The sequence below is a fragment of the Capra hircus genome, chromosome 5 (genome assembly GCF_001704415.2).
Source record: "Capra hircus breed San Clemente chromosome 5, ASM170441v1, whole genome shotgun sequence".
Classification (NCBI taxonomy): domain Eukaryota; kingdom Metazoa; phylum Chordata; class Mammalia; order Artiodactyla; family Bovidae; genus Capra; species Capra hircus.
This window is the reverse complement of record NC_030812.1, coordinates 66,823,293-66,839,188: the sequence shown is the minus strand read 5'-3', so window position 1 is coordinate 66,839,188 and position 15,896 is coordinate 66,823,293. Positions and strand designations below refer to the sequence as shown.

At 46.3% G+C, this 15,896-nt stretch overlaps 1 protein-coding gene across 4 annotated transcripts in view; it reads right to left on the bottom strand.

The window, feature by feature from the left end:
* Positions 1–15,896, bottom strand: part of CHST11 (carbohydrate sulfotransferase 11) — a 264,580-nt gene that overhangs the window by 164,701 nt on the left and 83,983 nt on the right. The window lies entirely within an intron of this gene.

Here is a 15,896-nt window from a genome sequence, read left to right as displayed (position 1 = left end):
ACTGAAATATTAATAAGGGACAGTAATTGCATGTCCCGTGACAGGACGACAGGCCCTGCTGCTGCCGGGAAAGGTTCTCCAGGAGCATCAAAGCACTCAGCTCAGCTCTGGGCCCCGTCAAGACCGTCTCCCCCAGGAAGCCTCCTCTGATTGCCACAGCCTGAGCAGATTCAGAATCACAGACACCTAGGAATGTTAGAGGCGAAAGGAAGCTTGGAGATACAGCCCAGGTCCCACCTACTCAGAAGGCTGGTGTCCTTAAGAGACAGGGACATGAAGAGAGGGAGATGATGGGAAGATAGAACACATAGGGTGAGCTCACGTGATGACAGAGGCAGACAAGGAGATGCGGCCACAAGCCAAGGACACCAACGACTGCAGCGCCCAGAAGCCAGGAAAGAGGCCAGGAGAAGATTCTCCTTTAGAGCCTCCAGAATTTCAGACTTCCAGCCTCCAGCACTGCGGGAGAATAAATTGCAGTTATGTTAAGCCACCTTGTTTTTTTGTTTTGTTTTGTTTTTTAATCTGCCAATTTATTTTTAATTGAAGGATAATTGCTTTACACTATCGTGTTGGTTCCTGCCAAACATCAACATGAATCAGCCATAGGTATACCTATGTCTCCTCCCTCCTGAACCTCCCTCCCCATGCCACCCCTCTAGGTTGCTCAGTTCAGTTCAGTCACTCAGTCGTGTCCAGCTCTTTGCGACCATGAATCGCAGCATGCCAGGCCTCCCTGTCCATCACCAACTCCCGGAATTCAGTCAAACTCATGTCCATCGAGTCGGTGATGCCATCCAGCCATCTCATCCTCTGTTGTCCCCTTCTCTTCCTGCCCCCAATTCCTCCCAGCATCAGGGTCTTTTCCAATGAGTCAACTCTTCGGTGGCCAAAGTACTGGAGTTTCAGCTTTAGCGTCAGTCCTTCCAAAGAACATCCAGGACTGATTTTGGTATAGAACCCCAATTTGAGTTCTCTGAGTCGTACAGCAAATTCCCATTAAGCCACCTCGTTTGTAGCAATTTGTTACAGCAGGTCTTGGAAACCAAGCCATCTGAACTCCAGGACCACTCAGAGCCCCGTCTTCCATTCTTCTTACAGTCTCTCCACTGGGGGCAACGGAATGATGGGGGTTTGAGGCCAGACCTGGCTTCCAACCTCGGCTCCATCACTTCCCAGCTGAGTCACCTGGGCCAGGTCCCTTGAGCTCTCTGAGCCTCCATTTCCCTTCTGTAAAATGGGGCACCATGTCCTCCTGGGTACTATTGATAACATACATAACTCACTTGCGCAGACAGAAGATACAGAAAAGCAATGGGCTGATACTACCACAACTCCTGTTTCTGAGAGTTCGTTCCTGTCAATCCAGAGCTCACTTCAGGATCATCCTCCACCCCTATCAAGTGTTTCAGGGTCTGCCTCTGGGAGTGCTTCCCTCATCCCCAGACTCAGTAATCCCTTCTCCCAGAGGACAGGGCTTCTCTCCCACCCCATGGGCTGGGAGAGGGTCCAGAGCCCCCTCCACTCCCTCAAGAGCAGCAGGGAGGCTGGACCTCCCAGGAGACTTCCTTTATGAGCCTGCCAGCACCCAACCTGTTGCTTTTAGGGACAGGCCCCTTGCCAACTCCATCTGCCTCGGGGACCAGCTGTTTAATGGAGCGAGAGTTGGCTCCCGGGAAGACAATGAATTTTAATGCTTCCGGACACAGCAATCAGACAGAAGCCCGCCTTCCAGGCAAGGCCAGGAGGGGCTTCAAAATCCTGTGGCCCCAACCCCCACCATCACCTGAGCACGGGGCGTTTGGGAGGTTGGTCTCAGGTTCCATGGCTGGTTAGTAGCAGTTAAGCCCCTAAACCACTACCCGCTGTGGCTCTCAGTCCTGAGTCTCTGAGCAGGGTCTTTTATAGAAGTTAAAAATATGCAAAGGAAGACAGGGAGTGAGGGGAAAAGAGGAAAGGAGAAAAGTGTGTGTGCCTTTAGTCTAGAAAACCAGTGCAACTTCTCCCTGGGTTATTCTAGACTCGTGGAATTTAACCCATGAGTCTAAAACACTGAAAACCCTATTACCAAAATATATTTCCCACTCCTAGGGGTCAAGTTCATCTTACCCCACTAATCTGCACTGCCCATTCTTTCCACACTTAATCCTTTCATGGGGTCCAAAGAAAAGGGAGGGGGATGATCCTGACATAATGAGATCAAAGGAACAGGGTCTCCTGGCCTCCCCCACGGAGCAAACCACAAGGTGAGCAGAACTTCGGTTGTTAGCCACCTCCCTGCCATGGCTGGGACTGGAGTCTCCTATGCCATGTGGCTGGCATTAACAAAATTCACTGGGGGTGAACCTGAGAAGGCCCCATGGTGACACTGAACACTTATACCTGACACAGGGTTGAATGGGCAAAGGAACTGATGCCTGAGAGGGGCCAATGAATGAAGCAAACAGTTCTGATCACAAGCTTAGAAACTGGTTTTCCAGTAACTCAGTAACCCACCTCCCCATCCAACCTGTGCAGTCTCAGGTCCCTTTTTCTCCTACCTCTGGATGAGAAAATGCCAGTATAATTAACCGGCTCAGGGTCTACCGGTTGGGTCTCGACTCAAGCCCCGTGCACTCGGACAGAGAGCTCTGTGGGGCCAGCAGAGGAGGGTCCTCTAATGGCAGCTGGTTCCAACTGGACTGTAAGTCATGGAAGTCTCTCTTCAAAGAAAACCTTGGCCAGAAGAGCCAGTGTCAAACACAGATTAAAGCCAAGCTGCTGTGATGAGGAGAAACTGCTCCCCCCCCCCATCCTTCCCAGCCCCTGAGATGCCTCTGTGGAGTCCAACTTCCCTGACACCCACATAGAAATGTCTCATCTCGTCTCATGCTGCAGACGCAGTGGAAGGCTAGAGCAAGGGACACACCCTCAGTCGTTGCCAGAAGCAATGAGGCCAACACCAGAGTCCATGCATCCTTGCTCACAGTCCATTCTCATCCCCAGTCACTCCACCTACCACTGGCCAGCCACGTCCACCAAGACAGGCACTTCCTCAACAGATGTGGTCCCTCCCTGATGTCTAGGATGGGGAGGCTGTCTGGGTGCTGTATTTGCAAGGCATTCAAAAATGACTGTTGAATTAATGAATGACTGCCCAGCTGATCAAGTTTCCAGCTCCCCCTGTACCCCTCACAGCACTCAGACAGCCTCCTTATGCTGGACAGCAGGGAGAGTGTCAGTTTCATACACTATAAAGCAAGCCACCAACTGACAACTGTCAGCAGAGCATGGAAGGAGACCACCAGCCCACTTGAGAATCAAAACACCCAACTGCTGTCCACACCCAAGTCTTCGACAGCCTCAGTCCCCCGCCACCTCCCCCTTTCTTTCCCGCAGCCTCACATGAAGCTATAGATTCCATTACTAGTCTGCAAATGGCTATCAAACCCACACGGCAGGGTTAAAAACTACTCTTCACACTTGGTAAGCCTCCCCACCATTAAATCACCTCAAGGAATATGACAGCTATAATGAGCAAAATACGTAAACCCAGCCTTTTCACAGAGAGGGTGCCCATCTAATTTAAGAAGGCACAGTGCAAGTCAGAAAAGAGGGGATAAGGTTGTGTCATTTCTTCTTGCAAGACCTCAAAGCGATTGAAATCGGATGGTTCCAGCAACATGAGCCAGGCTTTCGTCGAGTGAAGAAGCTGAACTATTCCTAACAATCTATAACCAGTGTAGGTGTACAAAAGCAAGTAGATACAACCTATAAGACCAGCCAACCTCCTTGCACCCCACCCTATGGAACTGTGCTGTCAGCATCTGAACATTTTAAAACCGAACGTGTGGGTCCATGCGGTGTCAGCCTAATCCCAGCACACCTCCTCTGGGTCCTCAAGTGAAAATAGATTTGTGCAGGATACAACTGTGTGTTAGTTTTTCCTGTTGAAAGCCTATCAGGAAAATCATGTTTGTAAAACTGGAAACTGCTTTCCTTACTTCATAGAGTCATCCTCCATCTGGAAGGAAAAGCTAGTGGATCCCAATCCTCACTTCAAGATGGTAGAGTAAGTCACCTTTGAAATAAGTTAAGAGCCTGAAAATTGCTGAGGTATAAGCTACCATGTGTGTCAAATGGGAATTGTCAGCACTCACCTTATTTTCCTCTTTATCCTGACTATTAGAAGGATGAAGGAAGTAAGAGAAGGCCTTAGAAAAGTCCTAGGCAGAAAGTTAAATGGTGGCCAGCCAGCCAACATGAAACACACTAACACCATCTCATGGGAATTGCAGTGGCTCATCATCCAGACGAGGGCAGTGACATTATTTAAGTGGCCTGAAGCTCTCTGCCAGCCCCACCCTGTGACTAGCCACATCACCATCACCAGGATGAGAAGGGGTCTGCTAGCCCATTTTTGTTTCCCACTCTGAACTCAAGAGGGGAAGAGTCTCTGACCATAGCAACACGTCGATGTTTGCAATGTACTATCATCCACACTGGCAAGAGAGAGGTTGTCCCATCCAAGACTCCCATAGAACAAGGATCAGCAAACAAGGGCCCACAGACCAAACCCCTCCTGCTGCCTGCTTTGGTAAATATGCAGTTTTATTGGAAGACAGCCATGCCCATTCATTGACTTATCTCCCATGGATGATTTCACTCTACAACTGCACAGCCGAGAAGCTGTGTCAGACAACATATGACTTACAAAGCCTAAGAAGATGTTTACTACCTGACCCTTTAAGAAGTGTGCCAGATCCTGCTTTAGAAGAATTAGGCAATGCTCATAGCCGAGTGAAAGGACAAGGTATTTTCCATTCTCCTTAAAGAAAGGTCAAAATAGTTGGCTGATGACAGATTCCCCAGATGTTGATCCCTAACTTAAAGCAATCCTGCCTTTATAACAACAGGATGGACCTACTGAAAGGATGCCAGCCAACCCAGGAAAAGCACCATAAATAACAAAGAATCAATACTGCTCCTTGACTGTGGTTATGGGTTCTACCCTGGAAAAGCCCCCAAAGGCTGATAGCTCCACCAGTGTTGGCCTGGAACAAAGAGGTAAAGTAGGGATCAATTTTTGACTCTCAGTCAACTTTGCAATCCTTTGAGAAATCACAGCTTCTATGAACCTCCGTTCTTCTAGATGTTTCTTCCAGTTAAAGAGTCTTCATTGCAAAGCACGGCCTGGTCTTCCAGCCCTTCAGCATTCTCATGTTCAGTGGATACACAGCAGAGCCCAGGCTCATGAGTAGTCCTCTTGAGCAGACTCATTCATCTCCTCCTATCTCTTCCCTCTCTGACTTTGCTTACCCTCTTGGGACTTCTAATGAGTTAGAACCAATAAATCACTTGTAATCTTTCGTTTTTTAAAGGAACTGACACCTGGATATAAAATCTGCAAAAATCCTGAAGATGATATAGGAATATCCCTTCAGTTCAGTTGCTCAGTCGTGTCCGACTCTTTGCGACCCCATGAATTGCAGCACGCCAGGCCTCCCTGTCCATCACCAACTCCCGGAGTTCACTCAGACTCGCGTCCATCGAGTCCATGATGCCATCCAGCCATCTCATCCTCTGTCGTCCCCTTCTCCTCCTGCCCCCAATCCCTCCCAGCATCAGAGTCTTTTCCAATGAGTCAACTCTTCGCATGAGGTGGCCAAAGTACTGGAGTTTCAGCTTTAGCATCATTCCTTCCAAAGAAATCCCAGGGTTGATCTCCTTCAGAATGGACTGGTTGGATCTCCTTGCAGTCCAAGGGACTCTCAAGAGTCTTCTCCAACACCACAGTTCAAAAGCATCTCTGCCACCACCCCCCACTGTCGCAAAAGTAACTCCAATGTTGGCATTTTCCTTTATATTTTTTACCTGCCAGAGGACAGTGACGACTCTGGACTCTGATGGGAGCAATCCGCTGGGAGAATACGTAAAGGAGGAAGCTGATCCCCTACTGAAGAAATTTGCCCACAGGCATCCCATCACCTCGTTCTCTCCACTTAACTCCAGCCATATCTGGTCCCCACCCCACACCCACTCAGGACTTCAGTCCAAATTAAGTGCAATAGAAGCACTTGTTTTTTCTTCTGGACGTGTTTTATTACAGTTGTATTTTGACGATCTGCCCATATCTCCTTTCTTCCCACCTCATTTATCACTCGGGTTGAGATCTGTTTGGTCGAGAAAACCAACTGTTCTATTGTGAAGGACAAGGTCAGTTGATGATGTCTGGAGTGGTATCCAGAGATGGAAGAAGGCAGGGGAGAACTTTATAATTTGATGATAAAGGGGCTAGTTCACTTTGCTGAAAAGGCAGCTCTGAATTTTGAGAAATAACTCACTCTGCTTGCAAAGTCTCGCCCTTTTGGATACTCCTGGCTGCCCATCCGAGAGCTATCCCTTATCACTGACAGATGGCTACCTGTGTTCAGAGAGGCATGGGACCCAGTTCTAGGAAATGACACAAAAATGGTCATTCATAGCATGCCCACTTGCCCATGTTCTCTCTTATCTGCCTCTCCTGTAGCTGGAAAAGATCATGTGACCCCATTCAGGACAAGGAGGAGAGAGAAGACCCCTGGGAGGCACTCAGAGCAGAACCTGGTACCGTAAATCCTCAATCAATTTTAGGGGTATTATTTTCATCAGTATTACTAATTTTAATAAAACCTTTCCCTCCCTTTTCTCTCCCCCTCCTTTTTCCCTCTGTCCCTCCAGTAGTGAGCTGGGGCTGGTTTGAACCAGATCACAAGAGCTGATCATGTGTGTCTCTGCCCATCACTGAGTTCAAGCTACAATGTAGCTTGAAATCAGCCACTTTGGGAATACTTACACTGTGGAAATTGACATAAGCCACAAATCAGGACCTTTTTCCCCCAGAGAGCTAACAGTTAAACATTTACCAGCATACCACTTGAACCAACCTCCTTTTCCTCCTCTTTCCAACAATGTATTTCCTCATAAACCACTGGTACCTGCTGTATGTGGGGCATTATGTTAGGTTCTCCTTGAGAACTCAAAGGTAATTACATCATTGCCCTGCTTTCAATGAATTTAAAAGTATACAATAATTTTAAAGATACATTTGGCTACACACAGCAGAAATCTCAACCAGCAATGATTCATTCTTAAATGGAGGGAGTCTAGAGTCTGTGGGGACACACTGGTCTAGCTGACCAGCAGGGTCATTAATGATCCCAACATTATCAACTTTCCCCCTTATGTTCATTGTCTCATGTGCACAGGAGAGCTGCTGCAGTTCCAGGTATCAAGCCTGTGTTAAAAAGCAAGAAACAGAGGCAAATGGCTTTTTTCTTTTTATCCAGGAACATAATCATTTAATCATCAAAACAACTTCATGAGGCAGTTACTAGACTGATCTCATTTTATAGATAGGGGCTTCTTTTAGAGAAGAATTAACGTGCTCAAAGCCACGCAGACTGAGCGGGCAGAACATAAACCCAAACATTCTGACTCCTGGAATGCGTTCGCATATACCACGAACTAGAGAAGCCAGCCGTTGAGGGCAAAAGCACATGACCTATGGCTTCACTGCCTGCTCTCCACGGTTCTCCAGTGCTGCCTGCGTTTCTCTTTCAATCCAATACTTTTCTGTAGCTCAGGACTGGAAATCCTGTTTGCTCATTCTTTCACGACCCTCACCTCCAATCATAGGCATAATATCAGGTGCTTCCATTTGTTAACCGATATGCACCCATCTCAGCTCTAACACTATCCAACCTGAACGGAAAAACTTGTGTTCCAGGCGCCAGCAGGCCTGCATTTGGCTCCTTTCTGTGCTAATTACCTACTTGAAAACCTGAAGACTCGGGCTCCCATCCACTTGGCAATCAAACCATCTCCCTGGCCCATCTGCCTGTAACTGCACACCCCCTTTGATGGAGCCGCATTTTTTTTTTCACTGTAACCGCCGCTTGGGAAGATTTTATAGTTTGTACTGTTTCAGTTTATTCCCCATCATAGAAAATCCCAACTCCAATGGTATTGCCACCACAAACTATCTTCCTTAGACGCAGCAGGAGGGAAAAAAAAAAAAGATCAGTATTTGTGCTACAGTGGACAGAAGACTTCAGTCCTTCATTAGTAACAAAGTTTTCAGTAGAAAAAGTAAGTTCTCTACTTGGCTGCTCTGGTGTCTATGACATATGCCAGCTTCAGAAATCCTGATCTGCAGAGAAAGGCCTCTATCTGGTCTGGAAATCAAAGCACCAATTACCTAGCACTTTGAAGGATGATGCTCTTAGTAAAGGGACCACCTGGGGCTGTATTTGTCATGGCAAGTTTGGCCTCAATGCCGGAGCAAGTGCCAGCTACCCAAAGGGAACATAGCTGATCCGACCACCACTCCTCTCCGGACTTTTTGTTTTGCTTTGTTCTGGTTTTTCTCAGGAGAGAAAAGAGCAGTTAGACCGAAGCAGCTGCAAGGACTTAACACGATGGAACTGTTACCCATCCTGGAAAGCAAGGTCTCCATGGGCTGTACCCACCTCTTTCTGTGGTGGCCCTTCAATTCCTTTTTTCAATATGCGCTGGAGCAAAACCCAAGCTTTCTAAATGGGCACCCTGGGTGGCTCAGAGTATCTCCATTATTCTAGCCAAGAAGACCTGGGGAAGGAAGGCTAAACTTTTCACTACCCTTGATCGACTGGAACAAATAAGAAAATAAAACTGATCACATACAGTCCCATGACCTTGGGCAAATCACATGTGGCTTCTTCTCATGAAGAAAATGGGTAAGTGCAGGCTTGGGCTCTGGAGCCGGAATATCTGGGTTCAAATCCTGGCTCTGTCACTTACCAAATATAACCTTGAACTAGTTACTTAACCTTTCTGGGTTCCACCATCTTGAGTTCTTGCACCTACCCTCAGAACACTGTTGCAAAGAGTAAATCTATAAATTTTACACACAAAATAGTCACAAGAGACCTGACACATAGTTTTGTTTGTAATTAAGGTTATTCATTATTATCTGCCTCCCTAGATTCTTGGGAGAACTATGAAAAAAAATTCTACATAGAACACAGAGTTTCCATTCAATAAATAGTAGTTTCCCTCTTCTCCTCAAAAGAGAGTATATTAATATCTATTTGTTCTATATTTAAGCACAGGTTTCTAGATTTTCAATCAATCAACCAAGCATGTGCCCAGCAGAAAGACAAGGACTGCTATTCTCCAAACCCTGACTCAAGGTGGTTTTTCCTCCTCCAGCCTTCATCAGAACACAGTCCGCATTCATTCAGCAAAGGAAGCCTGGACCAGCTCCGCAAAGGAACGCTGAGATGAGGGATCTGTTCCAAAGGTCACAACGCCAGAGCTCTGCAGAGTCAGGAGACGGCCCCCTTCCCTCAAGGGGCCAGTGGCTCACAGTCCGTAAACCTCTCATGCTCAACACGACAGGGAAGTTAAGGTGGCAAAAAGTTGATTTCTTTGTCCGGTCTGTAACAAAACTCACCTCGGTCCTTTTCCTCTTTCACCCTGCAGGGTAACAGCAAGGATGCTCTGCCAGGATTTGTGTCCTGCGCCAGGGAGTCCCAATTTCCCCAGAGACCATCCAAACAAGAAGGACTGTGTACCACTGCCACCCCCTCCCACTTCTCAAAACAAGGACTCTTCGTCTGGATCTAAAAACCACCACTTCTCCAGCCTCCGGCCACAGGGCAAAATGATGGCACACTTCTATACGGCCTAGCTGCTGTGAAAAGGCCAGCATCTACCCCGTATGAACTTACTGTGATGATTCAGATAGGGTTGCAAAGGCCCGTATTATTATTTTGAGAAATCAAAAGGAAGTACCTCATTTGTTATCTCCAGGAAGGGCTCTGACCACCACAGTCCATCACTTCAGCTCAGACTCTTGATTTCTACAACAGCAGAACAAATTTTCTCCTCTCCCCCACCCTCCCCTCGACCTCAAACTGTCCATTTCTCTATGCTGACACAGGGCACATGCCCAACAGTTTACACTTCTCTCCAGTGTCTTTAACTCTGCTCATTACCATCTGAGAAACTATCCCAGAAAGGCTAACTGGCCAGCACCTTCTTCAGAGTCAGGAGGGTTCTCTTCAGAAATCCTACATACGGACATGAATAGGTTCTTATCAAACCTCTTAACTGGCACCCACAGTTGAGCGAGAAGATCAATTATCGGCCCAGGTGAGTGGAATATGATGGTCACTGGGGCGGGAGGGGGCGAGGGTGGAGTGAGCAAAGTTATCAGGTGACTTTCATGAGGCCACAGATAGAAAGGACATGAGGTAGGATTCAACCAGATGCATTAAATTTCCCTCAATTTACACTTCGGGACTCCTGCAAGACTAGACCAATTCCAAGGTCGAGAGGAGGTGGGTGGGGGGAAAAGACCACATTCTGCTACAGAAAAATGCTAAAGCCCTTGAAGGTGAGAAAAGAGCACCATGCCCCTGCCCCCATCCAGGAACAAAGGAAAATACATGAGCTATGACGTTTTGACAAGAACACCTGTCTGGCTCAGGCAAAAACTGGAAACACTCCTAGAGTCACCATCCCCTGCCCAGCCCACACCCCCTCACCTTTGTCCCTGAGGGGCTCCCTCAGAGGCTGGGGGCTCTGGTCAACTGATCTATAAGGCAACGACCATTCTGCAAGCCCAAAACTTTCTCAGGGGAGCTTACATCGCCCCGGACCATTTTCACTGCCATTGGATCTGAGGAGTGAATTTATTTTTTGAATGAGTAACGAAGCCACACAGTACCTGAAAATCCCAAAAGGCATGAAAGGATACCAACGATGAAAGTACGCCCTCCCTCCTCCCCTCCACCCACCCTCGGCTATTCAAAAGTATTCAGAGAACATACTCCGCGTGCTGGAACACTGTGGTTCCGGGCCCTGGACTGCTGTATATAATTTTATATAATTACTGGTACCAGTTTTCTGTGCATCTTCCTCCAAAATGTCTGTGCTTACATTGGCAGGTGGGCCCACATGCTAGTATGTGTGGGTTTTGTTTTTTTTTTTTAATATTCTGGTGAAGTTACGGTGTTTAGTCGCTAAGTCATACCTCTTTTGCCACCCCATGGACTATAGCCTGCCAGGCTCCTCTGTCCATGGGATTTTCCAGGCAAGAATATTGGAGAGGGTTGTCATTTCCTCCTATTCTGGTAAAGGAGACCTAATATAAAATTTACTATTTTAGTCATTTTTAAGAACACAGTCCAGGGCATCTAAGCACATCCACATTGTCGTGCAACCTTCACCATGATCCATCTGCAGAATTTTCTCACCTTCCCAAGCTGAAACTTGGAAGTCTGCTGCTGCTGCTACTGCTGCTAAGTCGCTTCAGTCGTGTCCGACTCTGTGTGACCCCATAGACGGCAGCCCAACAGGCTCCCTTGTCCCTGGGATTCTCCAGGCAAGGATGCTGGAGTGGGTTGCCATTTCCTTCTCCAATGCATGAAAGTGAAGTCTCTCAGTCGTATCCGACTCTTCGAGACCCGATGGACTGCAGCCCACCAGGCTCCTCCGTCCATGGGATTTTCCAGGCAAGAACACTGGAGTGGGGTGCCACTGCCTTGGGAAGTCTTCAGACACTAACTGCCAATTTCCTCCTCCTCCCCTTCACTAGCCCCTGGCAACCAACACTCTATGTACTGTCTATACAAATCTGACTACTCCAAGTACTTCATATCAGGGGAATTAAACAGTATCTATCCTTTTGTAACTGACATTTCATTTATCATAATGCCTTCAAGATTCATCCATGCTTAGCACGTGCCAGAATTTCCTTCCTCTTAAAGGATAAATATTATTCCATTACACACAGATACACCACATTTTGCTTATCCATTCATTTGTCAATGGACAGTTGGGTCGTTTTCAAGATTTGGCTGTTATATATAATGCTGCTATAAATGTTGGTGTACAAATATCTGTTTGAGTCCCTGCTTTCAACTTTTTTCAGTATACGCCCAGAAGTGAATTCCACTGATAATTCTGCATCAAAAGGTTTCAGGCTCCACCACACTATTTTTATTCACAACCACATGTGGATGGCTTTTTTTAAATTGGGATATGATTACAATGTTGTGTTAGTTTCTGCTGTACAACAAAGTGAATCGGCTATACGCACACATGTATCCCCTTAGGCCCCTCTCCCATCCCCCACCCCACATCTAGGTCGTCAGAGCGCACCAAGCTGAGCTCCTATGTTGCACAGCAGGTTCGCACCGGCTGTCTGCTTTACACTTGGCAGTGTGTGTGCGTCAAGGCTACTCTCTCAATTTGTCCCGTCCCCCCCTTTCCCCACCCTGTGACCACGTGTCCCTTCTCTGCATCTGCACCTCTATTCCTGACCTGCAAATAGGTTCATCTGTATGATTTTTCTAAATTCCACATATATACATCAATACACAATATTTTTCTCTTTCTGACTTCCTTCACTCTGCATGACAGACTCTAGGTCCACCCGTATCTCCACAGCTGACCCTTTTTCATTTCCCTTTTATGGCTGCCTGTGTATTATTTCTAAGACAAATGCTAGCATATTCTCCATAATGTTCTATACTACATTTTAAAACGCATTCCTCACTTTTCCCAGCTAAGGAAAAAAATGAAATTACTTATTAATCACAACTTGATCCTTCACATCTCGAATAACAGGCATGAGAATTGTTAGAAATGAAAATGCAAGGGTGTTATTAGCCAGTGATTACTTGCGGTCTAACGACAGGTTGTCTAATGGTGTTTACTCCTAAGATATGTCATTCCCTCCAGAGTAGCTGTCCTGAAAGAAATTTCACTGCCCTTTCCTCAGCTGTTTTCCCAGTTTCCCCAGGAAAAGGAGCAAAAAGAGCAAGGTTGTCTCTAAAATGTTGAGCACATGCATTGCGAGTAAATATCCCACCCTCAACAGAGGGAGTGGAAAGGAAGAGGCAATGGCCAAAATTCCATTTCAAAAACATCCACTGGACCACCATGGAAATTTTCAAAACGTTAAAGAGGGACTTCCCTAGTGACCCAGTGGTTAGGAATTCGCCTTCCAGGGCAGGCAGCATGGGTTCAATCCCTGGTTGGGGAACTAATCATGCCCCCACGGGCTGCAGGGCAACTAGAGAGAAGCCCATATGCTACAACAAAGACCCAGTACAGCCAAAATTTAAAAAAAAGAAATGTTAAAGAGAATCGCTTCATAAACATCAGGCAAGGAGGCTTAAGAAATCAAAAAGAGAACATTACCATTATTTTTGCTTCAGTGAAAAGAAGTGACCACATAGAGTTCACATGCAAGCTGAAAAAAAAGTGACACTTTGAATGGAAAGGGTCTTGTGGACACTGAGAAACCCCCAAAAGGGATGTTAAGGCAAACTGTCATTTAAGATGTTAACTTTCAGCCTTGTGATAAGTCACTCTGTAGGCTGACACCACTCCATGGAGGTCACCTTCAAGGGCTCTGGCATCTATAGGGCAAAGCCAAGACTGCCAATTAATCATCAAAAGAGGACAGCATGACCAGGACAGATGAAAACTTGTTTAACTCTGTGTGTGTGTTTAAAACAAAACAAAACCAAACAGGGCTGCTGAGTGTAATCTCAGAGACTTTTCTTACTTTGAAAACTTTCTGGGGAACAAAAATCTCATTTTGATCCTTGATCTTACAAGCTGGTGTGTTGGATACTTCGGGGATGCTAGGTCATCCTCTAAAAATCGTTCAGAAGCTCTGCCACTGGCTCTTTGCTTTTGCTCTCAAAACTCGGCAGATGAAACAGTATTTTTCTGACCTGACTTCAACCTTAACTCAGGAAGCAAAATCTTAGAAGCAAAGTTCAATTGCCATTCCACTGCTTCAATCCAACACGCTCAAGATTAGATAACACCATGTTTCCAGGATAAAAATATGTGCCATTTTAGGGTATCAAAATTCTTCCTGGCTCATAGAGGCCATCTGCAGCCCTGCCTCCCATCCTCGTTGGCTTTGTAATCAGAGAGGACGGAGCCTTGGCATTCCCAGACCAAACAGTGTCGTTTTACCCCTCTGCAACTTTCCCCAACCTGACATGCTGATGTGTGGTCAATTGTTTCCAATTTTGCTGAGGCATGAATCTGTGTCAAGAGCATCCAGGTGACAGTGGAAAAGGCCAGGAGCCTTGCCTTGGGTCATCAGAGACCCACCCCTATGGCCCGTGTATGGGGTGTCTCATCTCTTACACACTCTCTTTCCCTTTCATTCTTTCTTTGCAAAAGTACAGCTCTCCCCAAAAAGCTGTCTGCCAGACCTACTGAGAGAGGCAAAGTTGAAATTTAAAAGTCTAGGAACGACAGTTCTTAAATATGGCTGTTGTTATTCAGTCACTCGGTCATGTCCTACTCTTTGCAACCCCATGGACTGCAGTCCACCAGGCTCCCCTGTCCTTTATCTCCCAGAGCTTGCTCAAACTCATGTCCATGTAGCCAGTGATGCCATCCAATCATCTCATCCCCTGTCATTCCCTTCTCTTCATGCCCTCAATCCTTCCCAGCATCAGGGTCTTAAAGATGGTGACTTCCCCTAAATCTGACATGCTACCTATATTCCTCTCATGGATTTTAAACTGCAGTAACAATTTTAAGACAGAGGTGGCTTTAATAGCAAGCTTTGCTTATTAATATTTAACCTTTACTCCTATATTAAGATAACTATTAACAGTCTGAAAGTTAACTGAAATTTTTCAGGTTATATTTTATTAGGTATTATGCTATTATGGCTGGCAATCTGAGGGTGTATGAGAATGTCCTGAGATGCGCCCCTCCCAAACAACACAGGTCCTGCTGGCCCCGGCCCCTCAGTCTCTTCCAACATTGAGCTCCTCCACCTTCCTTGTGAGCATCTTATAATTCTTCTGGGCAGCCGTCCTACTTTTAGGAGATGATCCCTAGTTAAAACAGATCATCTGGGACTTCCCTGGAGATCCAGTGGTTAGGATTCCATGCTCCCAATGCAGAGGGCACCGGTACAATCCCTGGTCATGGAACTAAGATTTCACATGCCAAATGGCACAGCCAAAATAAAGAAAATAAAGAGAAGTTATCCCAAATAATTGGATGAAGCACAAGCTGGAATCAAGATTGTCAGGAGACATATCAATAACCTCAGATATGCAGATGACATCACCCTTCTGGCAGAAAGTAAAGAACTAAAAAGCCTCCTGATGAAAGTGAAAGAGGAGAGTGAAAAAGTTGGTTTAAAATTCAACATTCAGAAAACTAAGATCATGGCATACAGACCTATCACTTCATGGCAAATAGATAGGGAAAAATGGAAACAGTGACAGACTTGATTTTGGGGAGTTCCAAAATCACTGCAGATGGTGACTGCAGCCATGAAATTAAAAGATGCCTGCTCCTGGAAAGAAAAGTTAGACAGCATATTAAAAAGCAGAGACATTACTTTGCCAACAAAGGTCCGTCTAGTCAAGGCTATGGTTTTTCCAGTAGTCGTGTATGGATGTGAGAGTTGGACTATAAAGAAAGCTGAGCACCAAAGAATTGATGCTTTTGAACTGTGGTGTTGGAGAAGACTCTTGACAGCGAGGAGATCCAACCAGTTCATCCTAAAGGAAATCAGTCCTAAATATTCATTGGAAGGACTGATGCTGAAGCTGTAACTCCAATATTTTGGCCACCTGATGCCAAGACCTGACTCACTTGAAAAGATCCTGATGATGGAAAAGATTGAAGGTGGGAGGAGAAGGGGACAACAGAGGATGAGATGGCTGGATGGCATCACTGACTCGACGGACATGAATTTGGGTGAACTCCAGGAGCTGATGACAGACAGGGAAGGCTGGTGTGCTGCAGTCCATGGGGTCGCAAAGAGTCGGACACAACCGAGTGACTGAACTGACTGACCCTAAATAAATAGATAGTCCATTTTATTAGACCTA